The sequence below is a fragment of the Gavialis gangeticus genome, unplaced genomic scaffold, assembly GCF_001723915.1.
Source record: "Gavialis gangeticus isolate Ggan-Ray unplaced genomic scaffold, GavGan_comp1, whole genome shotgun sequence".
NCBI lineage: Eukaryota > Metazoa > Chordata > Crocodylia > Gavialidae > Gavialis > Gavialis gangeticus.
The window spans coordinates 46,530,075-46,539,677 of record NW_017729027.1 but is presented as its reverse complement, the minus strand read 5'-3'; the positions used below and the strand labels follow the sequence as shown (position 1 = coordinate 46,539,677).

The 9,603-nt window shown below is 41.8% G+C and overlaps 1 protein-coding gene and 1 long non-coding RNA gene across 3 annotated transcripts in view; one reads left to right on the top strand and one right to left on the bottom strand.

Annotated features, from left to right (window-relative positions):
* The window catches only part of ERICH1 (glutamate rich 1), a 163,918-nt gene that overhangs the window by 146,525 nt on the left and 7,790 nt on the right, over positions 1 to 9,603 (bottom strand). The window lies entirely within an intron of this gene.
* The window catches only part of LOC109300030, a 12,539-nt gene continuing 5,851 nt past the window's right edge, over positions 2,916 to 9,603 (top strand). The window contains exons 1-2 of the long non-coding RNA XR_002098099.1: positions 2,916 to 2,927; positions 6,826 to 6,829. This is a non-coding gene — a long non-coding RNA (uncharacterized LOC109300030). The remainder of the gene's footprint in view (positions 2,928 to 6,825; positions 6,830 to 9,603) is intronic.

The window sequence follows — 9,603 nt, the reverse complement described above, 5'->3', positions numbered from 1 at the left end:
GCCCTGGCATCTGGGCACGACAACATACTTCCAGTAAAGCACCCTTATGCAAAGGTCCAGTATAAGCCAATAATTCCAAACCTTTCTAGACTGCAGGCATCCCTTGGAAAATGCCAGCTCTTAACTTTTACTCGTTTTTGAAAAAACGGAAAAAAAAAAACAGGACAATTCTTCTACTGCAAAACTGAAAAAGACCACAACAGGTCAGAATGTTTTTGACACTATGGATTCCTGTCATAGATCTGATGGAGAAAAAAAAAGGATACCTAGTAGATCTAGATTTCTATGAAATACTATCCACTGTTGCAGCTGTGAAACCAAATTAAAGTTCAAACCACTAAAACCACTATTCAATCTTTCTTCAAGGGAACATCTAAACAAGAATAACTTTCATTGGTATAATAGGGGAAGAGAGGAAGGGATATTGTGATAGCATGTACAAATATCCCAATTGAAGCACCAAGTTGAAGATGAAAAAACCTTGTGGTCTTCCATTATATACAAAAAGTTACTCAGCCCCCTTCAGGATTGTTTTGTCTAGGCCTTTTTGAGATTGCAGGACTTCATTGGCTCATTGTGTCTGAAGGCAAAATGCTAAAAAGTTAACTACTAAAGTACATAAGCATTTCTTATCTTCACTTTGTTTAAAGGAAACTGATTCAGCCACTTTCAATGCTATCTCAAGGCTGTAGTGTAGCCTAAAATCAAAATGACCAGCATGACAGTTGTTGGCATATTATGAATGGATGTGCAGTTCAATAAGCAGGCAGGTAATAATGTGATAGGATGGCATAATCTAATAAAGGATTCAGAAAACTGTCAGAATTGCCTCCTTAAATGGGAACATGAGCTCCCAAAATTTTAATAAGCTCAGCTTGACATAATTCCAGCAGATGTAGATGGTAAAGTGCCATGGATACAGTGCTATGAAAATACCATTGTGTAAATTTAGAATTCTGTTCTGGCAAGAGGCTTTGCTCATAACAATTTTAACAGCAAAACAATGGAATCTAACAGTAACCATGTGCCCTTCACTCAGTGCTGGAAAAGCCTAACGTCTTCACATTATTTTAATTTATTCATGAAAAAAGACAATACCACATATCAACAGTGTTAGGCATCCTTCACACTATTTAATTACACAACCCTCCTAGTGCACTGCTCACTGCTTTAGGCAGAAACATCTGGACTCGTAACTCAAAAGTTCATCTAAGACTTCCCCCCCATTATCCAGGGCAACTCAACTCTGCTGATCCAACAGCTTCCTTAAGGTTGTAGCTACTGACAACAATCAGCTTTTAATCTTAATGGTAATATGGCATCTCTTCCAATCTCTAACCTCATCCTGAATTCACATTTGAGTTAAATCACACCTCTACTCACATGTTCTCTTTCCAGCAACCAAAAATAATGAAAAAGTAGTACAATTTGAAAAGGAAGTTGTACTAAAGTGTCTTACTATATACCTGCACATTATACCAGTCAGAAAAAATAGATAACAGCCCGTCTACAATTAACGTCGACTTTAGGAGCACCCTACAATCCAATTTAGTGACAACTCATAAACCTAGCTCTTTTATGAATCACAGATCCCAGAAAGACACTGAGTAAAGATGAATTATATGGTCGGGGGGTGGGGGGGAAGAGGTATAGAACATAGACCTTCAGGTTAGGGACAGACATTCAGAAAGCCTGAGTGTGAATTGATTCAGTCTTTGCAGGTTAGTCTAACCTGGCTAGGCTGAACCGGTTTATAACCATACAGACATCTGAGAAATGCAGTCATAAGCCTGCAGTGGCTCAGGCTAGAAGTTGGGGGGTGCTACAGCAGCCCTCCCTTCCCTTCCATAGTGCTAAGATGGGGGGGCATGCCCAGATCCCAGCAGAATGTTCTCATTAGGGAGGGGTTCCCCCCCTCCCCACCTCCTGCTGATAACAGAGCATTTAGTTACACAGCACAGACTTACACAGGGAGTTGTTAGCATTTATCAGCGCATCAAACAAAACAAAGCCTCTCTCACTAGTTCAGGCTCTTCTTAAACAACTTCTTCCAAGGGAGGAACAGAGGGACATTACCAGCTACCTGCTGATTAGCTCCAAAAAGCCTTAAGCAGACACTGTTCTGTCTTTTTCCTGTCTTCCACAGCATGTACCACAGCCATCATGTGGTATGCTAGTTAATGCAGAGAGAAGTCTGTATAAGGCAAAGGGGAGGGCGGATCCCTGCTTGAGCAGGAAGTGGAGAGGGGGAGGAAGGGGAGCAGGAGGAATCCAGGCAGACGCAGCTGTACCTGCATTCTCTGCCAGAGCTCCAACGAGGGAGAAGGGGTGGGGCCAGCTCTGCTGGGCTGGAGCAGAGAGCAGAACCCTGCCTCCAGTTGCAAAGCATCTGGAATGCTGAGGGACTCTGGTTTAACTTAAACCAGGAAGGTGTCTGGGACAGACATTGCATAAACCGGTTTGACCCAAATCAGTTAAGTCTGATAAACCTGTTTGAATGTAGTATCTCAAACTGGTTTCAGCCATTTTCAAACTGGTTTATGTGCACTGAACTTCTGTTCCACTACAGGTTTAAATCAGTTTCTGATCACTTAAACCAGTTTATGTGTAATGTCTGTCCCTAGCTTCATAGTCTAAGTTCAGTGAAAGATTACTAGGGAGGTAGAAGACACTGATAATGTGATTTCTATACCCTACCATTCTTCAAAAGTAAAGCAAATTCTAGGAAGTCTAGACTCAAATCTAGTCAAAATTAAAAATCTATGGAGACTCCAACCTCAGTCTGTTGTACTAGCACATACAGCATGAAAGGGTACTATAAACCCATCCAAATACCTACAAAAATAATCAGATACCAAAATGATTTACGAAAGCAGGAATGACTTCCATCAGAAAGAAATGGAAGATCTTGTCTCTTACTGTGAATGGTCATTATAATAACCTAATACTGTGAAAACACTATTCACTGCCCTGGTCCCTTCCTTATTCAAATGTATAAGCAGAATTAAGGTTGCATGGGACTCTCTCAGCCTGGTATTTCAGAGTACTGAAAGGGAACTTCCAGGTAACACATTCTAGCCCCCACCCCACTATGCAACCATGTCACATAATCACTTTCATAAAATTCAGAGTGCTTGAGCCTTGCTTCAGCCTAAATAACCTTTTAAGATGATTTATATTCATGCATACACAAACAAAAAACCCCCACAATCCTTAAAAGAAATGTAAAAATAAACTATTACAAGGTGCATGAGCTACTGCTAACAAACCGCCTTTTCTGCTTTTGAGTGACTGAGACAAGCCTGAAACTGAGACATGCAGTATTCTGTACTGCTCTAATTCAAAACAACTTCAGCATCATAAATGCTACATGTCTTTTTACCAGGTATGGAGACTAAGACACATTTAACCTTAACTATAAGCAAGTTTACTGAACGTTAACAGTTACAATTCCAAGTCAAAAGCAAAACAACTATAGCAGTTACAATTCTAATACTAAAGCTAGTCAAAAGCAATACAACATGCTCACCACCTCACAATATATTATTGTAAGCGCCAGAGTTAAGAACCCAGGCTCACAGGCTTCTGGGTCCCAACAACTAGTTGTTGTGGCTATCACTGAAGACAGAAAAAGAAGGAATGGGTGGTTATAAACACAGACCTAAACCAAGAAGTTGGAAAAAATGAAAACAAAAAAGAAAAAAATGGCAAGATGTTAATATTGAATGGAAATGAGACATCTGGAACTGCTGGAAGAGAAACCTTTCATAATGCAGAGGAGATTGAAACCAGTGCATAGAGTTAATGTGCAGGTTCACCACAGTGATTTTTTTTCTGCATCTGTAGCCCAAAGCTTGAATTTCTGTTTTTACTTTCCTTTTGAATTTCACTGTTATAGCAGTCTTAATATGTATCAATCAAATAGTCTCAATAAAAGCAACTGCTTGCTTATACTTCTTCATAGAATTGGTACATTCTACTCTCCTGCGATTCCAACTTCACCCCAAAGCACTGAAAGTTTTAACCAAAAAAGTTATTTTTGGCCACTTAAGATGAGTTTAGAAGGAGACCATGATGGAAGCCATTACGCAACCTTAACACAAATGCAATTACTAGAGTAAAAAGCAGCAAGAATGCAGAAGATACTAAGTTAACTTTTGCTCAAGGACACAGGTAGAAACCAAGTTGAATAAAGGAGTGAGAATGCCTAATTACTAGGCAACAAATTTTTGGGTACCTGGCCATTATAACTGCTGTTAGTTATTAATCCAATGACTACTTAACAAAAATATGCATGTGTGGTTGTGTTAGGGACTGTAACCTAGGACTCTGCATCCTCCCCACCAGCCAGGTGAATGCCCTAGCCATGAGACCAGAGTGAGGCTTTCTTACTTGCTCCCCTTCTGGCCTTATGAATCTTGAATTCTTATTTGCATTGTGGCCTAACTTCAACAAAAATCCATCCCCATCCAATCTAATCACGTAGCTTGGTGCTTTAGGGCAGCCCTCTGGAAGTTGGTGGGTGTAGGTTTAAAACTTTGTCAGTAGGGGAGAAATTAAACCCTGGTCTCTCACTTCTGGACAAGTGCTCTCAGCACAAGGCTATATTATATAAGTGTGCACCAGCACTTATACCACTTTACCCTGTGATGACTGTGTTTTTTAATAAAAGTAGCCATAGTTGCTGTGTTTTGTATTGAATTCAATGCTGAGTCCTCCCCTCATAGTTTCATAGTTTCTAGGGTCGGAAGGGACCTGAGCAGATCATCTAGTCCGAGCCCCTGCCATGGCAGGAAGAGCACTGGGGTCAAATGACCCCAGTAAGGTGGTCATCCAACCTCCTCTTAAAAACCCCCAGGGTGGGAGCCTGCACCACCTCACTTGGAAGCTGGTTCCAGACTCTAGCCGCCCTGACTGTGAAGTAGCGCCTCCTGATGTCCAACTTAAACCTTCCCTCCGCCAGCTTGTGACCATTGTTCCTGGTCACTCCTTGCGGCGCTCGGGGGAACAGGGACTCCCCCAGCGCCTGCTGATCCCCCCTAACCAGTTTATAACAGGCCACAAGATCCCCCCTCAGCCTTCTCTTTTGAAGGCTGAACAGGTTCAGGTCCCGCAACCTTTCCTCATAGGACCTACCCTGCTGTCCCTTGATCATACGAGTGGCCCTCCTCTGGACCCTCTCGATGCTGTCCACATCCCTCTTAAAGTGCGGCGCCCAGAACTGGACGCAGTACTCCAGCTGCGGCCTGACCAGTGCCACATAGAGGGGGAGGATCACCTCCTTGGACCTGCTCGAGATGCATCTGTGGATGCACGACAAGGTGCAGCTGGCCTTCCTAACCGCCTCCCCACATTGCCGACTCATGTTCATCTTGGAGTCAATAATGACTCCCAGATCCTTTTCCACCTCCGTGCTGACAAGAGGGGAGTTCCCCAGAGGCTCCATTTCCATCACAATGTGATCTAAGCACTGTTTAAGCTTCATTCTCTGTAACAAATGTGTGCAGATGGCAAAACACCAGGTGCCTAAGAAACAAATCTAAGAAAGAAGCCCCCAGTGAGGCTGGGCATTTCCAGGGTTACCTGCTGCTGAGTCAGATCTCTTTTTGGATTATGTTTGGACATAAAGTCCAAATAAATTCTGGTTTAAATAAAACCTTTTTGTATATGGCCTCTGGTCCTTTAAACACCATGGAATATTAGAAGTGCATAAAATTTAGTTCGGACCCTTTTATTGTCTAACAGTAAGAAAATGCTGGCAAGTGCAAACTTATGCAAACATGCTTTGCCACTCTTTCCAAAATAAACAAGAACAACTAATTTAGGTTTCCAGAGCTACTATATATATTCAGCTGCAAATATGGTCTATACTTGCAGATACTGGACCTGACACTTGTCTTTTATCCCTCACTAGATCTGCTTCCATCCATAGTGGAATTCCATATGACAGTGGGGCCACAATATCTCTTTGTCTCTCCACCCAATATGTGATGTGGCAGTGAGGCATCACACAAGGCTGAAGCTGGTTCCTTATTCAAAGGCATTTTCCCGCAAATTTCAATATTATATTAATTTAGAGATTGCACAAAAATAAAATGGAACTGGAACTCTTTATATTAGTAATTTATGCAAAGATAATTTAAATAAACTTATTTACTGGATGTAACTGACAAAAAAAAATCTCACATGACCAACAGCAGCTTGCAGGTGCAGCCATTATGAAGAAATGAAGATACACTGTTCCCAGACTGGAAACTGGGCAAAACTGTGCAAAATGTTTTGCCCCCCATTTCTATTTTGCATTTTCCTTGCTACTAATTGTATAAAAATATACATGTATGAAAAAACCCCACTCAAAAGCAAAAAACAAGAAAGCTGGTAATATTCAACCAATTTGTCACAAATCCAGCTGCAATGCTTTCACAGTTACAAATTAAGAAGTCTGTAGGAAGCAGCCTTATTCCTGGATAAATTAAGAACAGAAAAAATGGCTAATTTACTCCAAGTTTGTTTATTTGTTACAAATACAAAAGTATTCATTCCAAATGTTTGTCTTCTGCTCATTACTCAATAAAAACCTATGAAGAAATATAGAAGTATAATTGGTCCCTAGATAAATGCAAACTTCCAGTTCAGTGAATAAGTCATGTTTATTGTCATAAAAAGGTCTAAAGTTGTGTTGGGTGCAATATGCTTTGTGTTAGAAAATCATAGATATTTTTAGATACCCTAATTATGATTTACTACTAACAGCATGAGAATGCTGGCCTATGCCTCCCAAAGAGAAATTCTAGACACCGCCATTTTTCCTGTTCCACGCTATAGATTGGTGCTTAGAACAGTTTATCCTGATCTCCAATTCTGTTCATTTCCATATAATGGAACACCTCCCTGTCCTCCTCCCCACATTCCATCCCTAGGCTCTGTTAGCTAGCACACAAACAGGTATGCATCCATGGTCCTGTGGTTCCCAGTTCTCTCTCACAGGCAATCAGAGCCTAGGTGGAATGACTTCTATTCACTCTTAAGGTTATAAACTAAGGAACAAATAATTATGCAAATAATTTCATCATGTTTTAGTCAGGCTAATCAATACAAACGCCTAATTTTCCTTGCTTCTATATTTAGATTTCTAGCACTGACATATCAGCAATTGGAAACATTTTTCATTCTGTACATAGGTTGCAACACTACATTGAGTTTAAATCAGTTACCTGTTTTAGAGCCTCCCCTAGCATTGTTAGTTTACTGACCTCCAGCTACTCCAGTTCAGCCCCAGTACCCACAACACACTGGCTGCCCTGTTCACACAGCCCCTTCTACACCTGGAACGTTGCCCAAAGCTTCACAAAACCCAAATCTGCAGTTTCATACCAGTCACACAGATAAGGCTCCTTCATCTCCCCCATTTTGTATGCTTGCATGTACAGTACCAGGAAGATCTCTGTTCCCTTCCAAGATCCCTGACATATTTAAAAAAAAAAAAAAAAGAAGTCTACTTAGTTCCACATGACACCAGGTTGTTCTGCCACTGCACATCACTACAATAGTTGAGCGAGGATTGAGAAAGCTCTTCAGCAAGTATTCAGTAATTTTACTCCAGAGACAGCACTGCCCAGGTGTCCTTATATGCCTTGCTTGGTCTAATCTTCTCAGTTGGGAGTTACCAATGATAACTGTTTGCATTTAGAAGTTGCTTGCTTCACACCATTAAGATACTGTGAGATAAATCCCCTGTAGTTTTTTTTATTTCATTCCCCTAGAGCAGTGATTCTCAACCAGGGTGCCACAGTATCTTGGGGTGCTACCAGATCCTTTGAAGGGTTTATGTGAGGTGTGAGGAGATAAGCAAATTAATGCAGGGTTAAGCTTGTCCCTGCCTGGCCAATCCTGCACCCCCATTTCTCAGCCCCTCAGCAAGGAGGTAAGCCCTATAATATACAAATTTGTACCTGAGATTGGGCGCCACAATCTGCAAATGTTAAGAGTGGTGCCTTTACTCCAACAATTTTGAGAAGTACTGCCTAGAGACAGGCAGTTCTGCAGGGTTTTTTTGTTTCTGGCTGAGTTGGACAGCTTCTAGCTCTCTTTCCCCTCTTGGAATAAAAATGCAATCCATCTGCTTCTTTGGTTTTATACACTCAGGTTCCCTTCTCACCAATTCTTTCCCTTTTGCTGTCTATATCAAGATTTACCAGAAATCTAAGAAATCTTTGTTCCTTGAATGTTATGTGGTGCTGAAACTTCTACTTTCAGAACACAAATCTTACTTGGCCTGGCTACCAAATTGCACCTGACATACCAGAAATCACTTCTGCCAGAAAGACAAACGCAGTACATCCAAGGTAAGCTAGAGTGGCTGTTCCCTCAGCATCCATATCACCTACCTGCTGTGACAAATTTGCCACCTACTTAGCAGATAAAAAAGGTCATTAGTGTCCAGGTTAACTTTGCAGCAAAAGTGGTGGCTGCCAGGTCAGAGTTCACGATTAGGACAAGACCAAGCTTCCTCATTTATAATGGATCACTTTAAATTGCCACTGATGCAGAAGATACACTTCCAAGGATGAGGACAAGCAGTTGGAGACTGGACCCATGACTATCCTGGCCTGTAAAAGCCAGTTGTGGGAGACTGGGGTCACTGCTGGCAGGGTTGTCAATACCTCCCTTTGGGAGGACAGGGTGCCAGGTGTTCTTAAGTTTGCAGTTGTCTGGAACCTACTTGGGAAACCAGTATTTGATGCTGACTCCTAATCCAGTTACTGCCCTGTTTCCAACCTCCCCTTTTTCGAGAAGGTCATGGAACAGGTGGTCACCCAAATAGCACCATGTGTATCTGGATACTAATAGCTTTTTGGATTCTGGTCAGTCTGGCTTTCATCATGAATATAGCACAGAGACTGTGCTCCTGGACCCTGTCTGACAATCTTCACTTGGAGAACTGGAGAAATTGTGCCCTGCTAATCTAATTAGATCTTTCAGGTGCCTTAGATACAGTAAACCAGGAAAGACTGATAAAGCATTTGTATGATCTGCTAGGACCACTAAGGGTGGTGATGGATGAGTGCCTGTCATCCCCTCAGGGCCTTTCCAGAAATTCATTTCGTCACCTCTCCTGTTCATTGCTCACATAAAGCTGCTGGATGAGATTGTGTAGAAATTTGGAGCAAGGTGCCATAAGTATACTGATGATGACTGTTTCTACTTTTCTTCTGACTGACCCTGACCCCTTCCCCAAAGTCTCAGTCATGAATAAAGTCTGGCCTCTGCTCACCACTCACGGTCACAGCCTTGGAGTGCTCCCTGGATCCTTTGCAGCATCTGTATCTTCAGGTTCCAGTGGTAGCCAGGATCACCTTTCACTAACTCCATCCAGTGGGAAGGCTGCATGACCCTTTCTTTTAGATTTGGATCTGTCCAAAAGTGACAAAATGAAGTTCTGGAAAGGTTCTGAGGGGATGACAAGCACTTGTTTATCACCAGGGATCTGGGTTTTCCATTTCCCATGGGAAAATGGAGATTTCCCCCTTTACCTGAGGAAAACGCAGATTTCTCATTTTAATGGAGGAACTCATGGATTCTACAGTTTTGCGAAGAGCCCTG